A 26,799-nucleotide genomic window follows, 5' to 3' on the forward strand; every position below is an offset into this window, starting at 1 on the left:
TTCTTCCTTAGGGCATATTTCATTTTTGAATAAACATGTTGTAAGTGCTGCTAAAGCTGCTCTAATGATCCTGTTATAAACTATTGTTTGTTTCCTTAGTGCTCCTAATGTTCCCTGTGCACAGATGCTTAATTATCAACAGACCGATTTAATGTAACAAAACCGGACTGATTTTAATCAATATACATGCAAGTATGTAAATAAATATCAAAAGAATCTGCATTTTGTTGGATTCAGTCATCTAAAAAATCTGTTTTCTCACAGATGGCATGTTGGGAAGCCTAAGCCAACTGTTCCTGCAGCATTCACAACTGAGCTGCTTCCATTGTTCATGTGGAGCAGAGGAACTGTGGGTCTCTTCATGTGTGGGAGAGGAATTCAAAGGACTAGAGTGGGTCGGAAGAGCTTCTTTCTTGTGTTAGGTGCTTGGAAGCACCTAGATCTCACTTCCAAATTAAAGTGCTGTGGTTTGTGAGGGCAAGTTCTTGAATGGAGATCTTCCACAGCTGGAAACACAGCTAGTTTTGCTGGCGTCTCTCCTTTCAGGCTCAGATCTTCAGGGCTACTTTCATGAGATGAAAGCAATCTTAATTAACTGTTCATATCTTTGTCAGCCAGACTCGGAATGAGAACTGATGCATTTCCCATGAGCTTCACCGCTCGATATACTCTGCAGACAACAAAGGTACTGAGAAGAATGATGTGAATGTCATTTAACATCGCAAAGCAGCTTTCCACAGCTGGATAGGTTGATGTGGAACTATTGAGTGGGGGAAAGAAAATCACTCTACTATCTCCTCCCCTCACAATAAAACAAAGAACAAAAAACGACAACCACGAACGAAACAAAATGAAAAGCAATTGCATTCAGAGAATGACTGCATTGTTTCCTATGAAATGGAGAAGAGAGGACAGGTTAATAACTTCAGTTCCACTCCCTGTGAAAGATACCAGTTCCTCCATGCCACAGGCAGCCCAGATGACCTCAGGGAAGACACTTCCTTCTCTTTGAGCCTTAACTCTTCTCTTTTTCTAGTTCAGAGAAGATCTATGAGGCTAAATGTAGTAACGATTCTGAAGGGCTCAGCTCAGCTTGCAGTCATGACAGCCAGAGCAAAATATCAGGAGAAACAGAAGGAACTTTTCTTCCCAAATAGCAAAAAGACCTTGGCACTGTGGGAGCAAATCGTCCACGTCTTACAACAGTAAGAGTACAAGGCCCTAGACTCACCCGCTACTGATAAGCAGCTGCAAAAGGATTCCAGTTCCCTTACAAGCACATCACTTAACTCCTTCCCTCCATTTATGCTGAGAGGGAAGGAGTGTTAAGATCATGGTGTTCCTCACTACCCAGGCTGGTAGCCTCTGTGGGCATGGTTCATACCGCTTTATAATGAAAACCCTGTGCTGTTTGGGGCTGGGGAAACTGAGGAACAGGGAGATGAAGTGATGTCCCCAATACCACAAAGGCACTTGATAGGAGCAACAAGGAAGTCTCCTGTCCTGTGGATGTGAATATACCTGGGCTGAGAGCATGGATTGGCTTTTTGCTTCCTTAGAGATTATAAGAGGGTATTGGAGCAAAAGCGAAGCGTAAACATGAGGGGGAAAAAAATCACCTAAAATATATTAGGTGGGAGAAAATCTTTCCTGTTCGTGACTTACAGAGTGAAACCCTGGATATCCTGAAATGAGTACTACCAAATGTTACTGCCCTTCTTCTCTCAGATGGATTCTGCTAGAAGAAAACAGACAAATCCAAACATTCAGTGATTTCTCGGAAAAGAGAGAAGAATGTATCGCAAAGGGTTTTGTGGTTACTGGATTTTACTTCATTGAATTAAACAACATCACTTTTGGATCTCTAAAGTAATGTCCCAGTCATCTCTAGTTTTCGTTTTAGTTGATTGCTGTTAACAATATGAATTATCTGTTACTACAGATACATTCCAAACCTTTTAACTTGTAACAGATGGTTCAGAAAGTCAGGGCTAGAAAAGCAGCTAAAATATGACAGCGTGATGTAAAACTTTTATTAACACAAGACTGGTTCTGGGTTTCTTGTACTCTCAGGCTTTCTTAATATCAATAACTGAAAAAAGTTCCCATGTTCATTTGAGGATTCAAAGTTTGCTAACCCAGAAGAGCTGTAGTTCATTTAAATCAGCCTTCATACAGCTGAGGAGAAATAAAAATGTCTGAAAATAACCTACAGCGTTTTCCCCAATCTAGGCTGGTACTTGCAAGTTCAGATACCTCAGTGGTTTCACATGTCAAGAAATGAGCGCTGGCTCCTTCTGCAAATGGGGCATGTCCTTTGAGCCCAGGCGTGCCCCTCTCTGAGCGCTGGAAGGAGGAAGAGGTGCCTGTGAATCTGAATGCTGTCTGCTCACAGGAGGAAGCGTTACCTTGTGGTTTGTTGGGTTTTTAGCATTGCCTCTCTAAATTGTTTTGCAGTTTGGGACTCTGGGAGAGTTCCAGAAGGAGCAGAGAAGCAGCAGCTGATGCACTCAGAAGTGCCTGATGAAACCCTTCATGTCTCTGTGGCTTCCAGTGCTCAGAACCACTTCCAAAGGACAACAACACACGTGTGCAGAAATCAAAGTTTGACCTAAATTTATGAAGTTTCTGGTAGTTTTTTTTAACGGGACAATCCAAGGGTCAGTTACTGTTACAGTGACATTTCCCTGAGGAGACACAGGGAGTTTATTTTGGAGCCCGATGGCACTGCAGTGACCTTCAGCAGGGGAGGGACGCTTCCGTCACAGATAGGAACATCTGCAGAGCAGAACATCAGGGGTGGCACAAGCTGGAAAGTTCTGTCTACCTTGAAAAGAACCCTGAGTCCAAGTCAGTGCTATCACAGAAGTACAAGACTTCCCATATCTGATCTTTGTAAACTGGAACTTAAAAAGCCCTTTCTCCTCACAAAGGGTTATTTTGGTATTATACAGCAGGCTTTTGTTATTAGCATAGCAAATAAATTGTTTTCTGCCAAGGAATTAACATGTCTACCTGATACTCAGCTCATGCAGATGTGTCAGCTGTGCTTCTGATATGCAGATTGGGTGGTGGGCGGAACCTCGATAATTATAGATAACTACATTTATCAATTACAGACCATTATGGCACAGCAGTTGTCCCACTTAACCCTGACTGTGTTACGCCATGGTTTGAGTGTGAAGCAAAGCTTTAGAATCTGTGTCTGCAGCCTGACTGTGAGTAAACACAACTTTGTAGGTCAGAAGTTCATCACATCAACCACAGCTTCGTGCTTTAGATACCATCTTGTGGACTCATCATTAGGGATATAGCCAACCTCCCATCTTCAAAAGGCTTCCCACAAGAAAGAGTATCACTACAAAAATAGAGCAGACTGAGTTTAACGGAAAGTTGAAACTCAAAGCAGCATAATTCATCCTTTGCAGCTACTCCCATAACAGTTAATTGTATGCTCCTAAGCAAATTGTAGATGTTCTCCCTGCCACACACCACCCACTTCCCACGCTGTGGCTGCACCAGAAGCTGGATTGCTTGTTGCTGGGCCACCTGCAGGTGCAGGGAGAGCACCTGGCTCTTAGTGCAGCTTGTGCCACTCAAGCAACAGATAAATCACTCATAGAGCAGGCAAAGGGAGCCAGCTGGTTCTGGCCTGTGAACCTGGGCACCATTGTAGTCCTACTGGCAATTATGCTACACTAAGTTAATGAAGGACAAAAGAGGCTGCTCTGTGTTTCCATCTCTAGGAGAGAAGTTATCTGGAGGATATAAAAACATCCAACTACAGTACAGTCAATGCTAGACCTTGTTAGGGAGATGCTGAATCTTTTGTTTGAGGACTTAAGATCAGACAGAGTCTACAAAAAGGAGAGTATCGACCTCATCTGTCTAATGCTCCCAGAGCCAGAAGCACCACAGCAGGCTGATGATTTGAGCAGGATGACAATGCTTACAGGAGAGAAGGCAAGAGACGTCTAAAATCATAAAAACCAGCAGCAGCCTAAGCATGCAGTGATGAAAGGAAAGGGAATTTTGTAAGGGACTCTTAAGGTCTGCTTTTCAAAGGCACTGGCCATCTGCAAAGGCCATTTGTTACATTGAGCGATGGTTTCACAGCCCTTGAGGACGAGGAAGTGAAAGAATGGAAGTCAGCAGCAGCTGCTGAGAGTGCTTTGTGCTTTGTTTTGTTTAAAGTTTGGCCCTCTCACTGAGGAACCAGACTCTCAACACACTTTCTTCAAACTCTAGGCCAGCCCTGAGAGCCCCTGAAGCAGCACTGCGGGAGGATGCAGCACAGAAATGCTGCAGCCACACTAACCCAACATCCTATTGCTTGCAGCAATCATACTGATACAGCAGACGGATTGCAAGAACAGTTTGTTCCCACCAAATTTACCCAGAATACACCTTTGCAAGTATTTAGGAAAGGTTATGATCAATGATATCTAGTTTTGTTTTCTTTGCTGTGCCACTGTCCAAGTTAGAATATACTATTAAATAATCACAGAATCACAGAATGACCCAGGTTGGAAGGGACCTCAAGGATCATGTAGTTCCAACACCCCTGCCTGGCAGGGCCACCAAACATACACTAGATCAGGTTGCCCAGGGCCCCGTCCAACCTGGCCTTGAACACCTCCAAGGACGGGGCATTGATCCAAGGACAAGTCCCTTGTCCTGCTATTGTCAGCCCTTTCAAAGAGTTTACTCCCCTCCTGGGTGTAGGTTCCCTTCAGGTACTGAAAGGCTGCAATGAGGTCAGAATAATGTTCTGATATACACTACCAAGCCCTTTATTACAGCAGTGCTTTCCCATCTGTGAAACAACGGAGCCAGAAGAAAAATAGAGCTCTGCCAATACCTCTGCTGTCAGTAAGAACGGTGCCAGTGAAAAACACGGCAAGATAATTTGCTGCTTCTTGTCATCAGAATCACAGTCATCTCGTCAGCATTACAGGGCTTGGCTGTTCTTTTATTCCATTAAGAGAAGAAAGTCAGACATATTCCTAAACATTAATAGGGTCAAGTATGTTTTAAGAAACATTTACCGTACCTCCTAAGAAGCTTGAAAATGAAATTCTTTTAGCAAAAGAGCACTTGCTCTTATCCATATACAAACTAATGAAGTAAAATTGCCCATGAGCACTGGCCTTGGGGCAAAAGTTTTGATTCTTTTATTAGAAATACTTGAAATACTGTAACAGTTACAGTAGTTTCAGAGAGAATAAAAAAAAAATAATAATAATAATAAAATAAAATAATAAAATAAAATAAAATAAAATAAAATAAAATAAAATAAAATAAAAAGCAGAATTCTGAAATCTACCAATATTGTAAGTTTCTGGCATTTTTTTTTTCCCCTGATGACACAAGTTATCCTCAATGCTAAACGAAGACCTTGGGCAACATCCTGGCTCCAATTAGGTCAATGAATGTTTTCCATTGGCTTCGGAGTTAGAAGTTCTCTCATTATCTACACACTCATTAACGCATCTTCTCAGTCCTTGAACTTGCTATTCTTGTTCCTCTGGTGAAGCCGTGCATTTTCTTGCTTGAAAACACTTTCCTTCAACATAAAAGCCATTTGGTTTCTTCATGCATAAATTGCCTGTATTTCTCCTGCACTAACACACAAACATTAAGGTGGGTAGACTTTAGGCAGTGAGCTGCTAAGTGGCATCAGCTCAGCTGTCCCCAGCCCGTCCTGTGGCATTGCTTTTGGATCAACTGTGTTAGATGCTGCAAGCCAAAAGGTTGGACACCCATGCTATAAACACTCTGACAATTATAAGTACACACTTCAGTAAATATTAAAATGACATTTAAAAAAATTTCATTCACGAATTAAGTTTCTCTTAGAATACTTCAATAACAAAATGATCAAATCTTCCAAACATCAAATGATAGAAATGATTTCAGAAAGTGACTTAAGTCTACTGTCAGTTCAAGCACCGCATGCTTTGGGCCTACAGGCTCAAGTCTGTTTTTCTTTCTGGCTACTCTGTGATTCTTAGATGTGTTTTACCATGGCCGCCTACTTAAAAGGATAGTCCAAAGCCATTGGAAAAGCTGTGAATGTCTATATTGAGCTCTGAGACATTTTCTTCCCTTTCACATCTGAGAGTACTTTGCAAAAATGACTCCCACTAGATTGAATGTAGTGTTGCTTAATAACTCTAACAGGAGCAGGAGAAGGTGTTTGTCACAGAAAAACAGCATTGTGGAGCCTCTGGAAGAAGTAATGCATACAGCTAAAGGAGGAACGCTCAGCATACTCCATCAAAAATGCATTTATGAACACTTTTTAGGTTACACATTGCTCTGAAATCAAAATTCATGAGATGTGCAAAACTGATCATTCACAGTTCTTGGGTGAATTATTAGGAATGTCTTAAGGATTTTGTGAAGGAAGCACTGACTGCATCACTGCCATGCTTTGGAGATATCAAGTCCCTTGGGCCTTCTTCTGTTCTTGTTTCCAAGTCTTGCTGAGGCTTAATTGAAACAATGTGCTTCACCAAGCATGTAAGTTAAACAAAGCATATGCAAGTGCAAAATACAAGCGAAAATGTCAGGGAATTAAGGTATTTAAAGAAACTGCAGAACAAATTAGGTTTGAGATGATTGGATTACTCTGGCATGTCATCCATCCACCCCTGTATATTTTTTAGAAGGGATTATAGTATTGAAACTGCCTTTCACAACCATCTTTTCTGTTTTCCCTAGAGAGCAGAAGAATAGCAAGGTGAGAGCGCTGTAATTGTATAGTGAGACTTACGAATAAGAGTGATGAGCAACTTGATACCTGTCACCATTTATTTCAGTATTTGATGTACATCTCTGAAGGATGAGCTTGCACAGCTGCAGATACCTGCATTTGGTGAATGCATGCAAATCAAACTCCTTCTGGCTCATCATAAATGTGCCAACAGGAACAATGCTGTCCTAAGGAATCTGAACAGTACTGCTAAGATTATTCATTAAGCTCCATACAAAGCTAGAGCATCTCATTGGATGTGCAAGAGAGACAGTGACCTGGCAGCACTCAGTTGACTCTTTGGCTTGTCCTAATGACCATTAGAAGGACTGTGGGCAGTGAGTTACCTGAATGTTTTTCCCTTGAAATGGGAGCATCAGTTCAAGGAGCAAAATTGTTTCAAGGATCAGGAGAGACCACAGTGGGTGTATAGGGAAGAGAAATCATACCACATAGCCGTGAGAGTCCGGAGCAACATATTCAGTGATAAATGAATGAAAACCAATTAAGGACACTTTGGGGAGTCTCCTCCACGTTTCATTGCATTGAGCAGCAAGGACATCACAGCCAAATGGTCCCAAATCCATTTAACACTGTTCTTTTGTACTTCCTGTCCCAAATGAGCTAACATTTTCTACAGCCTTCCTTTGCTGCACTCTGAGCCATTTTTCTCTCAATAAGCTTTCTGCTGGTATAAAATTGGCCTCATTTTATCTTCACTGGCTTTTGGGAATTACCTTTGCAGATTGTTAAATATACCTCTAGATGACCTTTCAACAGAGATAAAACACAGCCCAGTTGTACAGTAAACTTGGAATACATTTGCCTGAGAAAGCATTTTTCTTCCATGATTAAAGCCATCTGCTCCTGTCAGCAATGCAAAATCAAATTGATGTTAGGGAATACCATGTTGCAAAAGCCCAGAGGTCACTGTGCTCACCCTTCTTTTATGGCAGAGCAGGGAGAAAGAAGAGAAAGAGAAGAGAAATCTAGATGAAGGAGAGAAGACAGATCTTCCCTGGTCACATCATCCTAATGAAGAAGATGCTCCCCTTCAGTTTCCCTCTTGGAAAACCAAATGTTACTCAGGGAATACGAAAGACTCAGAAGCATCAGTCCAGCTCCACCCCTTGCTTCCTTCACTTCAATTTTCTTCTTATGCTGCGTTTTGCTTTTGAATCCAGATGGATAGAGATTAATGATTTCTTTCCCCTTTGGCAAATCCTGAAAACATCAGAGATTTTATAAGAGGAGTCCTGGGACAGCTGATTCACTGGCTACGTGTTTGGTTGGTTTTATTCAGGAAGGCTGATTACATCTTGGAGCGTGTGCTGAATGTATTCAAGTAGAGCACCTCTCTGGGTAAGAGGTGCACCTTGGCTTAAGACAGCTGTTTGCAAAGAGCTCTGCACACTCACCCCACTGCAGCCAAAGTGTGCTGTCTCCTTGGATTTCTAGCAAGCAGTAAAACAGGAAGCCTGGTGCTTTCCTCTCACTCCTCAAGTTACAAAGGTGTTACTGTCTGCAAATCACCTCACTTAAACAACTATGTTCAAGCTACCTGGGATGTCATGAAGGCTTGTGTTGGGTGGGGACGTCTTAAGGCAGGTATGAGGGAAGTTTGCTTTGGGGCTGGGCTGGACATTGCAGCCGGGCTGAGGATGGCCCTGAAGGCAGCAGGTCTTTCCCAGTCACCAACACTGCTGCCTCACCTTCTCTTTCTCATCTCATGCTTCTCATCTCCTGCCCAGTTTCCCCACTGTTCTGTAGGAGCTTTCCAGACAGTGTCCAGGTCAATCACTGAAGGATCATCTATTGAGACATGCATGACTTCCATAAAAGTCCATGCTACTTCCCAGGCTCATGTGAGCTACAAACACTGGAAGGAGTGTATCACCTTCCCTGCCTTCTGACAGGATGGTTGGGTGTACATGTATATACATGGTTGTACATGTATGCACATGGTTGGGTGTACATGTATGCATTAATTTAAAAGGTATTTTTAAAGAAGAATACACCAACTGCTAATTGACAATAAGTGATAGTACTCTTCAAGACAGGCATAAAGTTAAAGAAGGGCAGAAAAACACGCATAGCAACAGACACCCTTTCAGCCTGTGCATTAATAACACAAGATTTACCAACTGATAGTGGCACGGCTTGTCAGACATTTTCTTTTAGTTTCAAGGAGAAGATTCAGGTATATCCAGAAATACTAGCAGAGACTGCAGGCTCAGTTATACATTCTAATAGCTCAGTTATACATTAAGGACTGCTTCTCAGCCCACCTCCTCTTCCACCCACTGCAATGCACCATCCTCGGGCCAATTACATATATGGAAAGAACAATATCAGTGAAATATTTGAGCATTTGTTAATACTCTTGTTGGTGTTTTCTTTCCTATAGAGAGCTGTAATGTCTGCATTCTTGACTTCAGCTTCCTTTTCTATTTTTCTTTTCTTGGATGTAAGCCAGAAAGGCACGGTCATGGCACAGACGTCCAGAACTCTCTAGCATGCGTCTCTGAGCACAGCTATCTAAATAGATAATACCTATCTTGCTTTGATTCTGATTATTTCATGGGGGATGGGCAGAAAACTTGAATAACTTTTAGGTTTCCGTATCTGCGGGCATCTGCTGCTTTGCAAATTTGGCCTCAGGCCCTCAGCTGCCTCTCCACAAAGCACTGGCAAATGATCCTCAGACAGGAAAGGAAAACAGAGCAGTCGATTTATTTATTTATTGCCTGTACGGAATTAGGTGCAAAAAAGCAGATAAATCAGCTTAAGATGCTGAAAGGACCATTTGATTGTTTTCTAATGGGTCACTTCTTAACAATCTTAAGTCTTACCCTTACAGGGAGAAAGACTTTGAGAACACAAGGCATAATAATAACTCTTAGCTGATCAGGTCTCTTAAAATAAAAACAAATATTAAAACAAAACAAAACAAACCAGTCCCAGGCTGGATGGAAAAACTTCTTGTTGAAGCACAGCCAAAACCAAAAGCATGCTGGGGATGATAGAAGACAACTGCTTCCAAAATGTTGCTCTGTCCAGTTTGCTGCCAAATTTATAAACATGATTATAAACATCGCTTGAGCTTTTCAGTTCAAAATCCACCTCCTATACATAGACAGTATTTCCTTCCTCCTTCAAAAGGGACAGAAACAAGTATTATCTTATTAACTTCCCAACAAAATTCTGGCATTGTAGGCAAATGAAGCTGTGCTATTTGATAGTACCACCAAAAAGCTTCTTCTTTCCAGGTTGCATGAGCTTTGGGGTCAAGTTGTGGAGTACCAAGTAGCAGTGGTTGAAAGCAATACCAGACTGTACTCCCTATCTCCAGCCCCAGCAACAGAAGGGGGGATGATGACACCCCCTCTGCGGCCTGTGCTGTGCACCTCTGCCTTTTCACTAATATACCTCATTGGCACCTTGCTCTGATATAATTCATAAGATTCAAAAGTACAAAGTAAATCTCAGACTGAAGACTTCTTTTAATCCAAAGGACTATTCCCATGAAACCAAGGAATTCAAATTCAGTTTAACCCCAGGACAGGAGGAAGGAAGGGAGTCATGAGACAGAATCTTTCTGTAGGTCCCAGGGAAAACATGCTTTGACAAACAAGAAGGATTTGTTGATGTCATAGGTAAAAAGGCTAACCCATGCTAATGAGATGGACGTTCTGAATTTATAAGGCAGATATGGATTCTCAGAAACTGCCCTGACAGACCAGCAGCTGTGCAGGCTGTCACCAAAGCACAAACCTGCTGCTCTTGGTAGCAGAAGCACACAGTGCTTCTTAAGTGTTTACTTGCCTGGGAATCAGACAGCAGAATGCTAAAACAGCCCTGCCAGCAGCACTGTGCAAGTGACACATTTTATAACAGCATTGCCAGCCATAGTGTGTATGTGTTTTGAGAGACAGCTAAGCACAAACACATAAGTAATATGTCACCAAAGGGGCAGAGGGAGGCTGGTGGTAGAGTGGCACCAAGGCGGTACTGGGAAATACATGCAAGCACTAAAGCCTGCAAGGTATGAGTGCAGGAGGCAAGGCAGGCAAGTGGGATGTCTTGGCAATGTCTGCTGGAATCAGGACAGCCCTGCAGAGCAAGATGAAAAGATGTCTGGCAAAACCAGAACAACTCCTAGGCCTGGAAATAAAGTGAACTATGCCAGAACTACAAGAGCTTCACCCCTTGTTCCCTCCTTCACATGCACGGATGAAAAACTCCAGTGATGGACAGGGCAAAAAGAGGAAGAAATAAGCTGCCATTTCAGGGCCTCGTTCCCTATTGGAAGAGCCCACCAGTCTGGGCACCTTGACCTCTATGGGCTGCAGTGTTAACCAGTTGGCCAACTAAAGGTAAGATTGGCAAGGACTAATTGTTTGAGTATGTGGAGACAGTGACTGAATGTAGAATGGTAATTAGAGAGCCACTGAGGATGGAAGAGGCCTGTGGTGATCCTCTGGTCCCACATTACTACTCATAGCCAGGTCAGGTAGGCAGGTTGCTTGAATCTACGTCCAGATGGATTTTGAACACCTTCAAGGATGGAGGCTCCACAGCCTCTCTGGGCAGTTATTCTGCTTCCTGACCACTCTCACCATAAATATATATATATTTTTTCTACTTTTACATGGAATTATTTCTTATCCTTCCCTCTGTGACTTCCACTTCTCATCTCACTGAGCACCAACAAGTAGAGCCTGCCTCTATTTTCTTTACTCCCCCATCAGGTGTCTATATACGCTGATGGACTTTTCTGGACCCACAAATGTCCTTGCCTGCATGGCAGTGGGGAGTCCAGACTGAGCACAGTACTCCAAATGGGACAGTGATTAAGAATTAGCAATGTGCTTCATGCATGAATACCAAGCTAGTAACGTGTTGTTTTGAAACCAGCTTGATTTATCAGTCTTTTATGCACTCCCACATCACAGTGTACCTGTTAACTATCCCTACCCCTCCCTCTTCTCCTCCCTCCCTGCTTTGAATTGCAGCCCTCATGGCACACATGCTTGGAACTACAGCCACTGCTAAGCCTGAGTGTCCTGAGAGTGAGGCCACCGCTCCCACCAGCACTTCCCAGCATGATGGGGAACTGGGCAAAGCCCAACCCTGCATGGCCCTGCCACCGAACAAAGAGACTCATTAAATGTACTGATCTGGCTTTGATAAAATGACCCCAGCTCATATTCAGGTTATGAATGGCATTTTTTTAGTTCACAAGCTGGCAGGAACGAACAGGCCTTGTCTGACTGTCAAAGAGCTCATTTTGCTGGCAGTGCAGGCCTTGATGCCAACCATTACCTCATCTAAGTTCAGGGAATACACGTTCACGACACTCCCCTCTGCATCGGTATCAAGGCTGATGATTCAAAGGGAAAAAACTCCTGCTTCTTAGGAGAAAGAAGGCTGTAAAGGAGGCAGAATGTCTTCCAGTCCTGCTTAAATGTTTGGAGGAGCAAGCTGCTGAGTGTGCTCCTGCATGTCCTTCTCTCTGAGAGATGTGGCAATGCTCTGCTGAAAAAGAAAGCTCAGCTCAGCTCTGCACGCCAAACCCAGGGCACACTGAAGCTGATGTGTGCCAAACGCCAAGCAGGGACCTGCTGCTGAAAGGTCTGCCACTGTCACCTCCCCCTTGAGCCCAAACTCAGGAGTTACATGGGGCCTGGAGCTTCCCAGCAGCTTCACAGGCTTAACATTGCACTCAGGGAAGGGAATGCTTGGCTGTTTGTTTGTTTAATTTTTATTTTAAAGCAGTGTTATTTATAAAACTTTCTGGTGGACCAACTGGTGCATCTGCTGCATAACCTCAGTTACTGTTGGGCAGAGAAACAAGAAGACAGCAGTTATGATTTTCTGCATTCAATCATTCTGGGTCTACTCAGCTTGGCAGCCACCATTCCTGCAAGAGCAGTGTAAGGTACCCCAACAGCAGGGGTATAAATAGATACTGCACTTAACCCTGATCAAAAGGTCAAGAGAAAAGGCTACCTAATACACATACTGCTCATGCCAAATCATTCCAGCACTCAGAATCTACTCTGGCCTCTCCAAGAGATTTTAGAAGTTAAGAAGAAGGTTGCTCATCATAAAAGGACTGAAATCCTGACTGCCACCATCCACTGGAGCTTCCAGGTGCCCCATTTGGGCTCCAGGTGGGAGCACAGTTCAGCTACCCCACTGGGCTGGGAGCTGCCTGGATGGAGGCTGCTCAGCTCCAGCTTCTCAGTGGGACCGTACAGTGAGGAGAGACGTAACGCTTCAGTTATGAGATCCAAACCTAGTTTTGAATTTGTTTTGAAAATTTAATAATCTGAGATGATTGCTAACATGTGTTTTGGATTTTTGTTTGAAACACAGGGCTTATATTGTTGCCTCTGGCTCAGTATGTCCCTGAACTACTCTCTGCTGGGTGTGGAGCAGGACGTGGGGTGATTGCTCTATGCTTGACCTGTTCCTGAGCTCATGTACCAGCAGCTGCTATGTACAACTGTAAGAGAGAGGACACGAATCTATGATAGCCCTCATACAGCCCCATTGCAGTTGGTCTTGCTGCCCAGAAGCTCTAATTACATTTTGCACAGCAGCACGTGTACATCAAACAAAACTGGACCCACTTCACTGCTTCTGTGTCACCATCTAAGTAAAAATATAAAGAAAGTGCACTGTTCTCAAGGGTGTCACACAGGGTGCCCGCTGCTCTGAGCTCACAGCAGTTCTGGGCACCCACCCAAAACCAAACCCAACCTGAGCTTCACCCTTACCTCTGCCAGCCTCATGCAAACAAGCCACTGAGGAAAGAGGATCCTGATTTTTTGTGGCTTACAGAGCAGACCTAGGAGAGCATCAATATTAGTACAACCCTCTCGAACAGAAAGTAAGCAACCCAACCAGAACTACCCTGTCCCTGCCATATACCATCTGCTGGGAAGAAAGTCAAGCTGGCACTCCAGCAGCATCTTGAAGGACTGTCCTTGGATGATTTACTCTCTGTGTTCTCTTCATGTTTTCTATACAGAAAAAGCATGTTTAAAAAAATAATAATAAAAGACCATCAAAAACAGAAAATAAGGCCTAAACTAAAAGATAATCACACTGTTACATACACATTATCAAAACCAACTAATCGTGCTTTTATCTGCATGTGATGTTGTGAAGTCTAGAAGTTATGTAATTTAAGCCACGCATTAATTTATGCTGCTTATCACAGTGGATTTATTAAAGAAAGCTGGATGAAGACACTACACACATTAGCTATTTAAAACAGCCCATGCTGATACTATTCAGAGATGTAAACTCCAACAAATCTCTGTCGAGCATGTAAGAAGGGAGTTACAGTTCCAGCCACATCAAGTGAAGCCAGCTCCAGCTCCCACTGACTTCAATGAAAAAGCTTCTGCTCACTCCGACAGTAATTCAGCTATGGCCGTAATTGCCAAATGAATTACTCAGAGAAAGAGCACAATAAAAGAAAGCTAGTGGATGAAAAAAGGAGTTAAAAGTATATGCTGGAAAATAGATGATCAAATAAGACAAGTATTATATAGACTGTAATGTTTGGCTTTAAAATTGAATTTCCTTGTTCTGGCTTGCTCCACACAAACTAAGTTTTGTGTATGGATGCCCATCTATGTGTATCTGTGCTTGCATTTAGCATCTCAAAGCCAATTAGGATCTGATTCTTCACTTCTCAGCCAAGACCTTCAGATGAATGAGAGTTTCATACAGGCAAAGAGCATATGAAGGAATCTTTTGGAAATAACCATTAGAGTATACAGAAAAGACTACTGCACCCACACACCGGGTGCACAGGGCAGAGGTCTCACAGCACAACAGGAGCACCCAGAGCTGGGCAGTGAGAGGCAGAGAGGCAAAGGGAAACACAGAAACAAGCCCCAAGATTTACATATAGCCAAGGGGGTACTTCTTTCTCTAGGCCATGCATAGTGTGAAGCTGAAAATCCTTCACTGTACAGGAGAGAAAAATTCTGTCTAAGCAACTTCTAACAAGTTCCTTCCATCCCCAGCATTTGCTCTCCCTGGGTCTGAAATTCTCTGCATTTGCTGCTCGTCAGAACATACGGGAAACCTTCCTTGTGAGTAAATGTAACCAAGAAGGAATTTGCTAGAGGGGGCAATATTTTCTTTTATTTATTCCAAGATGAGGCAGCAGTTTGGAAAGCATTCAGTGGAATGTTCGGATGTCACTCCCCAAAACACTGGTGTGCTGGACTGCAGATGTGAGCAAGCTTTAAAGAGGAGAGTGCCTAATGAAACATCGCCTCGAGGGAAAAAACCCGTATATGACCAGTGTGAGCACTTTAAACAAAGCATCTCAGACAGCAGAAGAAAAAAATCAGAAGGAAACAATGAAAAAGCACAAAGAGAGCCCTCACACCTCACTCCTCTGACAGCTCTGGGAATGTCCCAGAGGTCACAGGACATGATTTTACTTCTGCAATATCCCACATTCCTTTGTTTTAAAAAAGCAAACCAACAGTAACCCAAAATGTGATGTCACATTGACAGCTGGCAAATGCAGTTTCAGGCTGACGCTCCCAATCCTTTTACAGCCTTTCCATGTTCTCATCATCCCAAGCCTGCAGCTACTTTTATTGCTGGAGAACAATCAAGCAAAGGAGAAATGATCTCCTAGGGACAGAATCCAGCCAAGTTGCTATTTGCACCTTCTCAGCCCTTCCAATTGCATGTCATACCAACACAGCATTTCTCTGGACTTAATTCCTCACTCATCTGGACTGATTTGCCCATCATGAACAACAGAAAATTGTCATACATCAGGATGCTGTCATACATCAGGTTGGAATTTGGCCTTCTGAAGGCAGGAGAGTAAAAAATAGTACTAATGCCCTTCACACGCCAACCCTATATTCTGCAAAAGAAAGGACTCCAGCAAAGGAAGCGACTAATGTAAGGGCAACATAAGACCACTTTCTGAATCATCAGAGTCCTGCACTACTGCTACTGAAGGTGGGGTATTTTGTGGCCTTATAAACCAGTCAACCCAGTCATTAAGCATGATCAGTTAGTGAGATGTTAATGAAAATCAGATGCTTTTGGGAATTAACAAAAAAAACAGTATTAACTACTTTAAGTCATAACCCCTCACTCCCAAAAAGTTAGAGAGAGAATCTAAAAGGTTTGAACATTCAATTTCCACCTAGTTATTAATTGGTTGCACTACTGTAGTCCTACATATGGTGGGGGGGTTGAAACCAGATGATCATTGTGGTCCTTTTCAACCCAGGCTTCACAACCCAGTGATTCACTTTTTGACATGGCTTTGCCATAAAAACTAAACCATGATGGAAATAAGAAGCCATCAAAAAATGTGTAAGAAAACTGATATCAGTGTCTCCTGATCTTCAGCATAATGGCCTGACATCCCACCTGCAGGAGGTAGTGCAGCAGCACAGAGGCCCTGGGCATGGTTCCCTGGCTGCAAGAGTGACTTAAGGCCTTGAGGGACCAGCTGGAACCTGGAGCAGTAAATGGGAGAAAGAGGACAGCAAGGAAAAGAAAGCAAATCTCCTGCATGTAGGTAATTCAAAGCTGCTGTAGAAATTGGTGCTAGGCATACCTGTATTATAAATTATGGCAATTATTTCCGACATCTTTTGTTCCAGAGCACTCCCAAAGCGTTTTACAACTCCAGCTTTTAGAATAGCAGAGGCTTTTCCTGAGGCTCTGGTGGGCAAGGAACCAGTGTTGACATAAACCCTGCTTTCACATAGCTTAATGCTGCTGCTGCTGCTGCTTATTCCCTGACGGCAACAGCACTCAGCAGGATTAGGGCTTATTCCTGGAAGTGGGAAGAGCACATTTAGCACATATAATTGCTAAGAAGGACCAGCATGAACAGATGACTTTTAGCCCATTGCACAAAGCAGCCTTCTGGACTTCTGATGCTTCAGCTGTAACTTGGTCCTCTGAGCTTCCTCATCCCAGACCAGCAAAGCACATAGACCTGTGTGGGCTTAGGGTTAAAGTACATTCAATTCTGCACAGGCAGCCAGTCCCACTGGTGCCAACAGGCCAACTTCCATGAATAAATGTGAGCATATGAGCTCTGCTGGAGAGCACATCAAGATCTCAGTGCTTTAAGCCTTTAGACATCATCACGTAGATATTTAACTGTTGTTTTCTATAATACAAGTGATAGAGAAAGTGGTCCCAGAACATCTGTATATTTTTTGATCAAAATTTGCTGTATACTTGCCCTGATCTTCTATTTCAGTGGAGCATCTGAGAGTACTTTAAGATACTGACTTATTGCAGACAGTGTGCAAATATCTGTATTTATTCAGCTGTGTGACTCGGTTCCAAACATTTTAGCTTCTAAATTACTCTAATAAGTTTAACTTCATAGGTTTCTCTATCATGCTATTACGCTGATAGTTTTAACACAGATAATTAGATTATCAAGACATTTCCAAGTATGGTCGGCTTTTATGCAGCAGTTATAATAACATAATTAGTAGAAACATATATAAGTGTAGATGCATTGGGATTTGAAACCTCTAGAGGAAAAGCATGGTGTGAGTACAAAACATCGTGTTATTTTATCTCATTGGGTTAATACTATTATTTCCCCTCTTATAGCTGTTTAGCCATGCCCTGCCTTCATCAGTGCACACCAAGACCCACAAGGGATTGCCAGAAATGGTTTATAGAGAAAAAGCACCATCCCCTCACAAACATATTCTTTCTCTAAACATCCCAGAACATGTGAAACATTTCAGCTGGTTCATCTGTCTGAAAAACTAAACAGCCCTTTGAAGAAAGCCTCTGCTGTTCCCATTGCTCTCCCATGACCTTGCAGGCTCTCATTGCTCCTGGAGCTCACAGGGAGGACTCCAGTCAGCACTCGGGGCTCCTCTTGCTCTCCACACTACTCTAATCGCATTATAATCTTTTAAGCCTGGGAAGGCTTAAATGCGATCGTTTACAATATGACCCCTAGTGGGGGGAGAGAGACAGGAGAGAATTAGGTACAGTGTATTTTTTGGTGAAATTATAGCTGCCTGACCCTTGTTTGCCTCTGTCACATTTCTTTACAGCTTCACTTGTTACCAAAGATCTAAGCTACAAGACTGCTGGACTCTGTAAGTGGGTATAAGAGCCTTCCTGGGCACATTTTATTCCAAACTCGCAAGTGATGAATGTAACAGCTCTTGGTCTACAAAAATAGACTTATCTGCCAAGACAGAAAGCCCATCTTGTAATTCAGGCACCGTCTCTGTAAGATTTGCATTTATCATTCCTAAGACTGTAGAGGAGGGAAACTTACAAATATTCATCCCCTTTCCAATTAGCAAATCTGAAAGCAACAGTTAAGACCCTGCTTATGTTTAACAAATAAAAGCCACTCATACAACAGGCTACTTTTAATGAAAGTATCTGCAGTTTACATGGATTTAGAAGGACAAAGTAATGCCTCAGGCCATTTTCATACAGTAGCAAGAACCACGGTGTGAGTGTGCCAAGCTTTTACTCAGCCTCATGTTCCTCATTCTTCCCTTGACTTCTCTGTCAACAGGTATGATACATTATTTTAATAAAGAAATATCAAATAAAGAGCAATCTCCAACAGGTTTCTCTTGAAAGATGCTCCATAAACTGTAAAGCTTTTTCTCTCTGGTGTTGACCAACACTGCAAGCTGCCAATTCACTGGAACATAGAAGACTCACATATATGGAATATATGTGAGTGTGTGTGTTTGTGTAAACATATATGCACATAAAATTATTTTAATATGTATGATATACTGGAAGACACAACTAAATAACATCTAGTACAAATCTCATAGATTTATTCCAAAGCAGATATATTTGTGATTTATCCTAAGATTTGTCTAGGATCAAAGTTGGTTTTCAAATAGCGTAAGCCTGTCTCACAAAGGCAATCAAGACAGGAGAAGGTTTATTTTAATTCTCTGTAATTAACAGGAGTTCAATGTACAGCACTCCTCTCCCTGGTGCAGGTTGCAGATTTCAGAGCTATTTTTCACAAGTCTCAGGAAGTTCTGATCTGAACAGTGCATCAAAGTGCTCTATAGGCACCCACCCACACACTGGCAAAGCATCTGGAGGTGCTTGCATGCATCATGCCTCTAATAGGGAGGGAATCAGGTTCTCATATACGATAAGAAACAAAAAATGTAAAACCAGGGGAATTTTGCTGTTAAAAATTGATTTAAATATGGAAGATCTCAAGCTTACACTATTCTTACCTTCTGAGCATATGTATCTGTCCTGCGAATTGTGTGATAATCCAAATAGATTGTGTCTTTGTGCAATATGGAATGTTGGGGTTGGTAGGACTTGCCAATGTAAAAACCTACTGCATGACATAGGACTTGAAGAAAACTGTTATAGGATGAGTAAAGAGACAACTGAGGGAAGCACAATCTTCCTTTCCAAACTCAACAAAACCTGGTTGATTTTGCAGTTATCATAACAAAATAGTCACCATTTTGTAAAGACTTTACCAATGAGCTCCCAAGTAAAGCTACTTTTAGCAAGACTCCCATCATCAGCAACAAAAATGACAGTGCCAATTCACAAGGCAGGAAAGAGGAGGATTTTATGCCATTTTTCACACAAACACAGACTGTAAGAGACATCCTGCCTCCTATTAGTGTCTCTTTACATCAAGATGCTTCTGCAATCTTGATGCACACAGAGAGATGAGGAGGTGTCAGCATGAAGGAAATGCACCATCTCCCTCCCACAGACTGCCATGAGCCAGAACAACCTGGGGCTGGGAAAAGTCCAGAGGGAAAATTTGGAGTGCAACAGAGAATTAGGGAAGACACAGCCTATACTCTATACCTATACTTGCTCTGATGGTGTATCTCAACTGAGGCAGGATCATATTCCTGAATTTTTTCCCCATAGAAATGAGAGCAGGCTCTGAGCTGGAAAAAAAACATAGCACTTTCTTTTAACGTTTTGCCAATCTGACTGCTGTATACTTTTACCAGACTAGCACAACATTTCCTACTTAAATGATATTTCATCTGCTAGGCAAAGATCCCTCTTCCTTTCCATCAATGACTGAGACGTTAAAAATATGCTGCTGACAGTATATCCCAGGGGTCTTCATGCTGACTGCTCCTCAGCCCTAAATACCCACCTGGGACTCCAGAACCTCATTGCATCCTTCCTAATGGGCTGCTGAGTGCAAGATAAATACCAAATCTGACCACTGACCCTTGATCACCAAATAGCTCTGTGAAGGTCTTCTTCCAAACCTGAAATATCTGTTGCTTTTCCACTGTCCTTCGGTAACAACAGCAACTCCCTTCCTTTCATCACCAGCAATTCTACCGAGTTCAGCTTCCTTTTAGTGGAGAAGTATTATTCTAGCCTGAGCTTCATGTTAAATCCTGCCTTTATCCAGCTCTGTTTACAGTCTGTAGAGCTGAGGGGCCCCACCTCACCCTTCCCTATTCTTCCCCCTGGAAGCCCTCAGGACACTGAATTAGTCAGGCCTCTTTATCACACTGTTCAGCCATTCTGAAAAGAACAACAACAACAAAAAAAGAAGGATAAAAAGAAAGGAAAAAGAAGGAATTTTCATGATTTATTTTGCTTCACCTAATGGACTCATTAAGGAGAAATTAATTTTGTCGGGGTAATGTTTTCTTTATGAAAACTGGAGCTTTGTGCAAGGAGAACACATTTACACCTGCTGAATTTACGGACTGGATCCCGTCCCCAGCGTGATCCCAAATACATTAAATCTATGCAGATCCAAATCTATGCAGAGAAACAAAATCAGGACTTTTAGTGATATCGGACTTAGCGCATTATTTTGCACTCACATTGTGTGGAACAATAGAAAGATTATTTTTAGTTCAGGGCCGTTTGGTTTGCGACCCAGTGGAACAGGATTTCCCCCACACACACCCTGTGTGGGGTTTTTTTTGTTCCATCTGATGTAACCTAAGGTTATATTTCTGATGATTGCTCTGAAACCACTGTGCTTTTGTGCCAGTGTTTAATCTCTTTCACACTGCTTCTGCCATTCTACGTAAAGCAGCAAAGAAGGTGCAGCAATAGACATTAGATGAATATTTAAAATTACCAGGAAAATATAACCCGTGTGTTCAAAGCCATAAGACAGCGCCCTGAAACGCCTGCCTTGCAGAAGAGCAGAACAATAAGTGTCTTATCAAATGAAGAGCTCTGCCTTCTGCTCTGGGTGCAGGTTTAATTAACAAACCATGAGTGTACCCTCAGCTCCAGGCACAGCCCTGCGTCCCACCTCACACTCCCTGCTTCCTTAGCAGACGGACACCAACACAGAGCAAACCCAGCCCAGGAAACCCAAGGGGAGCTGGTGTGCGTCTCGCACACTGGAGATCAGCTAATTTGCTTCAGAACATAAGTAAGGATGCAGAAAATGGTAGGCTGCCTCTTTCAGGAAACTGGGACAAAAATGGGTCGGAGGCTGAAAATAAAAGAAAGCAAAACTACCCCTCCTGCCAGGGACTCTGTGAACAGAGAAACATTTGCAGCTTTAAGAAGTAATTTGGTTAAATTGTTTCCTAGTGGTCTTTCCCAGTGCAAAAACTGAAATGTTTTTTATACCTTGTGTTACACCATAAGATAAAGGCAATATCAACATGTGCTGAATTGAAAATAATTGAAGACAACTAAATTTTAAAACAACAAGCAGAAAACCACTTTCTGAAGAACTTCCCTGCAACCTGCTACTGCTGATTAAGATCTGGGTTGCAGCAACCCTCCAATCAGTACAACCTCAAGCACGAAATGATAGAGCACAGCCCTGCTGAAAATAACCTGGGGGTACTGGAGGATGGGGTGTGAGCCAGAAATGTGCCCTCACAGCCCAGAAAGCCAATGGTATCCTGGGCTGCATCAAAAGAAGCATGGCCAGCAGGGTGAGGGAGGTGATCCTGCCCCTCTGCTCTGCGTTGGTGTGGCCTCACCTGGAGTACTGCGTCCAGATGGGGCGTCCTCAGTACAGGAGAGACATGGAGCTGTTGGAGCGTGTCCAGAGGAGAGCCACAAAAATGACCCCAGGGATGGATCACTGCTCCTGCAAAGACAGGCAGAGAGAGCTGGGGCTGTTCAGCTTGGAGAAGAGAAGGCTCCAGTGGTACCTAACGCAAGAGCTTCCCCAGCGTGAATGGATAAAAACACTGCTGCAACAGGGGGTGAAGAAATCAGCTTCCTGAGATTAGCTATTCTAATTAATTAAAACAGCATTGCAACAAGGGGTCAAGGCTCCAGCTTGAGGTGTCAATCATCAAACCACATCAACTTCCAGGGTAGTTACGAAATCAATTCTCATCCAAGACAGCTATATGAAAATAATTATGCCACGGTGTTCCACTGCAATGAAGAGTACCACGGAATCTGAGAAGGTAGGAGAAAAGATCTGCCTGCACATCTCTGGAGCTGAAGTCCTTAGTTCTGGTGCTGTTAAGCCACTCCTACAAGAGGTAAAAAGTGCCTCCAGTTCATGAAGACACTTCTGCAAAGTGGGAAGCTTTCTTTTGGGATGTATCAGGCAACATGTATTTTTATATGTCACCTAAAGAAGATGACTGCACTGCATCTTTGCAAAAGCTCTTCTTTTGGACTGACCTATTTGAAGAATAACCAAAAAACCTCTGAAGAGATGCAGTCCCCAAAATCCAATGTCCATCCAGTTCAATTGGATGCCTTCTGGCATACTGCATTAACAGTTTCCTCAAAGACTCTTAACTGGGGAAAAAAACTTATGTTGAAAAGGTTTAAAGCCCGGAGCATCATTTGTAGAGGTTTATTTTGTGTGTGACAATACTGAGTATGTCACTTGGTATGCATGATGACTAATGAGATCACATTCAAACTTTGCTTGTGTGACTGTGTTAAGACCATGCTCACATTTGAACGTGTGTTGCTCAACATACTTCACATGAGCTATGGAAGAAGTCCAGACTTGCAATCGTTCCACTGCAAACACTGTATGTGAAGTTAATGAGCAGAGCAATGAAATAAAGGTCCCTGCCACCAGCGCTGATACTGGGAGAGGTTGACACAGCCCTATACCTTTGCTGGTGACTGGACCTTGGGAAGGCGTGGGGGTGATTGTTGGAACTGGGGGCCACAGGCTGGGAAGGAGCCCTGCGGAGAGCAGAGCTGCTCCCTCCATCAAAAGCACCCTGGTCTGGTGTTGGTTTCAGTGACTCTGGGATGTCAGGAGATCAGCCCTATACTGGAAAGATCCACAGCTCTGTATGCAGAGCAGAGCTGCCCTGCAGAAGCAGTCTCACAGCCCACCCACGGGGCAGCGGCTGGGAATCACTGGCAGACACACATTCCCAAACTGAAAAAATAATTAACCACCTAGTTTCTTTTAATTAAGACCTCGACTTATCCACCACTCCAGGATATGCGGATGTTTGGCTGCTGGGATGCATCAACACACCTGAGCACTGGAGGCGATTCCTCTTTGGCTTCATACCTCAGCATGCAGCAGAGCGGGGCTCCCACCCTGCTCTACCTGTGTTCCCCACTTTATGCCATTGGCCACGTCTCTCAGTGTTTTGTTACTGATACTCTCACAGATGCTGTCTTGGTAGGAATTTTCAGACTCAAATTTCGGCATCTTAAAAGTGTTCTGCAGCTCTGGCATTCTCGCATCAGCCCAGTGCCAAAGCAGCACACAGTGTTTTACACTTACGTAAGGAGATAAAGTTTTTGCCTCGAGGATACGGTGTTCCTAAGGCAGAGATAACATGCTGGGAAATGACAAGGAGCCACAGAGAAGGGGGGTGAGGAGAAGAAAACAAAAGAGAAAAATAGGGAAGAGAAAGGGCAAGGTATTGTCAGCAGAGGACAAACTGGATCTTTCATTCCAGCATGTGAGATGTTTTCCCCTGGTTATCTGCCTCTAGGATCTTTTAACTTATTTTTCTTGATCATCTTCTTCTCATCCTCCACCTCCTTAGGAGCATATTTTGCCTCCTTTGTGCTCACATCACAACTGGTGGGTCTCACATGAGTGAGATTCAACCTCTGAAGTCTGGCGCTTATAGTGTAAGACTCAGCTCAGTGCAGCAAAAGATAACAGGAACAGTTACAGGATGAGAGGTGATGGCCTTAAGTTGCACTAGGGGAAGTGTATGTATTTTGATATATCGGCTAAATAAAATCCCATGAACAGTGAAAAATATGCAGACTCTTCTCAGTGGGGAAGGTTCACCAGCGATCCTTCCATTGAATTATCGGTCCTTCAAGGAAGACTAAATATTTTCATGCTATGGGCCTAATTCCTGTTAGACTTGGACAGGCTTAGTTTTCAGAAGCACGGTAAGAAGTTATAACATTGGGAATTACCAATCAAAACATGGGCAGATTATCAATAAGATGATGTGCTAAGAAGCGTTATGGGGAGAATAAGTCTTCAGGAGGGAAGGGGAAATACTGAATACACAGCAAAGAGCCATGAGGGTACATATAGTGCTACTTGGAGCGCTACTGTTGGGATTGGAAGGTCCCATTTAAACATGGATCCCAGAGATAATCCATCCTTTGTTTGTGACTCACCCTGCTGATCTCAAGAACATTGTTCGGTATTGACTAATCTTGTGGGCTTCCAAAATGTCTGTGTTTCTATTCTGAGTCCTGGTACTGATTTCTTAGAAGAATGTCACAGAATCACGGGAGTTGGAAGGGACCTCTGGAGATCACTGAGTCCAACCTCCCTGCTAAGGTAGGTTCCCTATAGTAGGCCCTGGCAGGTCTTGAATAGCTCCAGAGAAGGAGACTCTACAACCTGTCCAGGCAACCCGTTCCAGCACTCTGTCACCCTCAAAGAAGTTTTTTCTCATGTTCTGATGGAATTTCCTGTGTTGCAGTTTTTGCCTGTTTCCCTTTGTCTCTGGGCACCACCAAAAAGAGCCTGGCCCCATCCTGTTGACACCCACCCTTTAGCTATTTACAAATGTTGATAAATCCCCCCTAAGTTTTCTCCAGGCTGAGCAGTCCCAGGGCTCTTGGCTTTTCCTCACAAGGGAGACACTCCAGGCCCTAAATCATCTTTGTGGCCCTCTGCTGGACTCTCTCTAGAAGTTCCCTGTCTTTTTGGAACAGAGATGCTCAGTACTGGACACAGTACTCCAGATCTCGTCTAAACAGAGCAGAGTAGAAGGGGAAGGATCACCTCCCTTGACCTGCTGGCCACACTTTTTTTTAATGTACTCCAGGATCTGTCTTGACCTCTATATTCCTAAAATGAAGCTGCATCTTTCCAAATCTGAACCTGGACAGCATAAAATCTATTTGTCCCCACACCAAATAAAGGCAATTGCTTTATCATGGATGGCTTGTGATGGCTTTCATCTATTGTTTTCATTTCTAATTTTTTACTGAATTGTGAAAATAATGGACATAGAATAGAGATGAAAATAAGAAGGAATTAAGTTATTTTAATAGCGTGTCACAGAAATTATAAGCTCCTGATTGAATGTGTTTGCAATAGACTTAAGGATTCACCCATTGCAGCTAAGGGGAATGCCCTAACCTTGACGCTGAACATCTGCAGCCTTTGCTTGTGTTTAATCAAGAGCGCCAGATGAGACAGAAAAATGAGTGATTTCAAACAAGTCAGAAATGCTCAGAGGAAGCTTTTAGACTGACTCAGCAGAAACACCTTCTGAGGGGCAGCAAGAAGACCTTTGCAGTATTTAATCCATTTTTATCAGCCTCCCTCAGCTGACAGTTTAGAAAGCTACGGCTGCGAGGAGACAGGCCAGCTTTATTTGTAACAGCTGTTCTGAAAACCTTGAGCATGGATGGGGAGAGAATGAGCCTTCCCCTCACTGTTAGAAACACCCAGAGTTGACTCGGTTGTTCAGAACAGACTGTTCTCATAAAGCTGTCCTCCTCATCCTCCCTGATCTGAAGCTGGGTGAACGTTGAGTCACTGCCCAATGGGTTTTGCACTGGTTTGGGGCGACCCAGAGCAGCTCTCCTTTCTATAGCCAGTTCTTGAACTCTGTGCCAGTTGTTTCTGAGGGATGTTGAGATGTGGCTGAGATGGAAGCTCAGCTCTGATTTATAGGCATTTGCAGGTGATGTGGTGCAGAGTGATGGTGTGTCCCTGAGCTGCAGCTCCACCCTCTTTGTCTGCTGCACTGAAGCTCATTTTCAGGTGGAGATGATCTTCCAGCTTTATTTACAGGTTCAAAGAGGCACCGAGCTGCAAGGTTTATCAATAGACAAGAGGTGAGTTGATAACATTTCTGTGTTTTCCAGCACATTCACACGCTGTCCCCATTTTTCTCCCATCTGAAGCCATGGTGCACTAGAGGCTCATGGGCGTGTGTGAAGCTGAGGACCTGCTAAGCTTGCATAGCTGCACACCTGGCCAATGTGAAGCAATGACCAGTAATGAGAAGTAATACCCACATTACCCAGCTGCTGCTTTTGGCATGGCTGCCCACACAGCCAGGTATTGGCCATTAAATAAGATGATTAATGCCTTGGCAGGCTGGTGTTTCCTTTGACATCTGTGTCTGCTCTGAGGTTTGCAGCTTTTTAGATTTTTATTAATGATCTAATAGGTTTTCAGTCTCTTGTTTCATATGGTTTTCATTAATGATAGGTCTTTGGAATACCATTCCTAGCTGATTCCCCTAGTAAATATGTTTAGCACTTGCTTGGTTTCCTCTAGATGCTGCCGTCAGTTGGTGAGTGATCCACCTTTGCTGGCTGTTAAAGTCTTTGAGTTGGAAGATAACTTTAATAACATTACTTGGCTTTTCAGAATAGGGAGAAGAAACTGAGTCAAATAAATATGCAACAGTAATGCAGTCAAAGCAGAACCACTACCTGTGTTCTTTAACTGCTACTACTTATAATAATAATGATAAAATTGCATAAACTTCAATTTCCCTTTCATTTTCTTTAGGAACATACTGAAAACATTTATTTAGCAATACAAGTGAAATTGAAACAAAGAAATAGAAACGCCAGGC

The 26,799-nt window shown here is 43.1% G+C and overlaps 1 pseudogene; it reads right to left on the reverse strand.

Moving 5' to 3' along the window:
* Positions 1-5,638: 5,638 nt before the first annotated feature.
* LOC146761579 (uncharacterized) lies at positions 5,639-15,751 on the reverse strand (annotated as a pseudogene).
* Positions 15,752-26,799: the final 11,048 nt, after the last annotated feature.

Source organism: Coturnix japonica, chromosome 3 (genome assembly GCF_054131305.1).
Source record: "Coturnix japonica strain WE chromosome 3, WE-NBRP24, whole genome shotgun sequence".
NCBI lineage: Eukaryota > Metazoa > Chordata > Aves > Galliformes > Phasianidae > Coturnix > Coturnix japonica.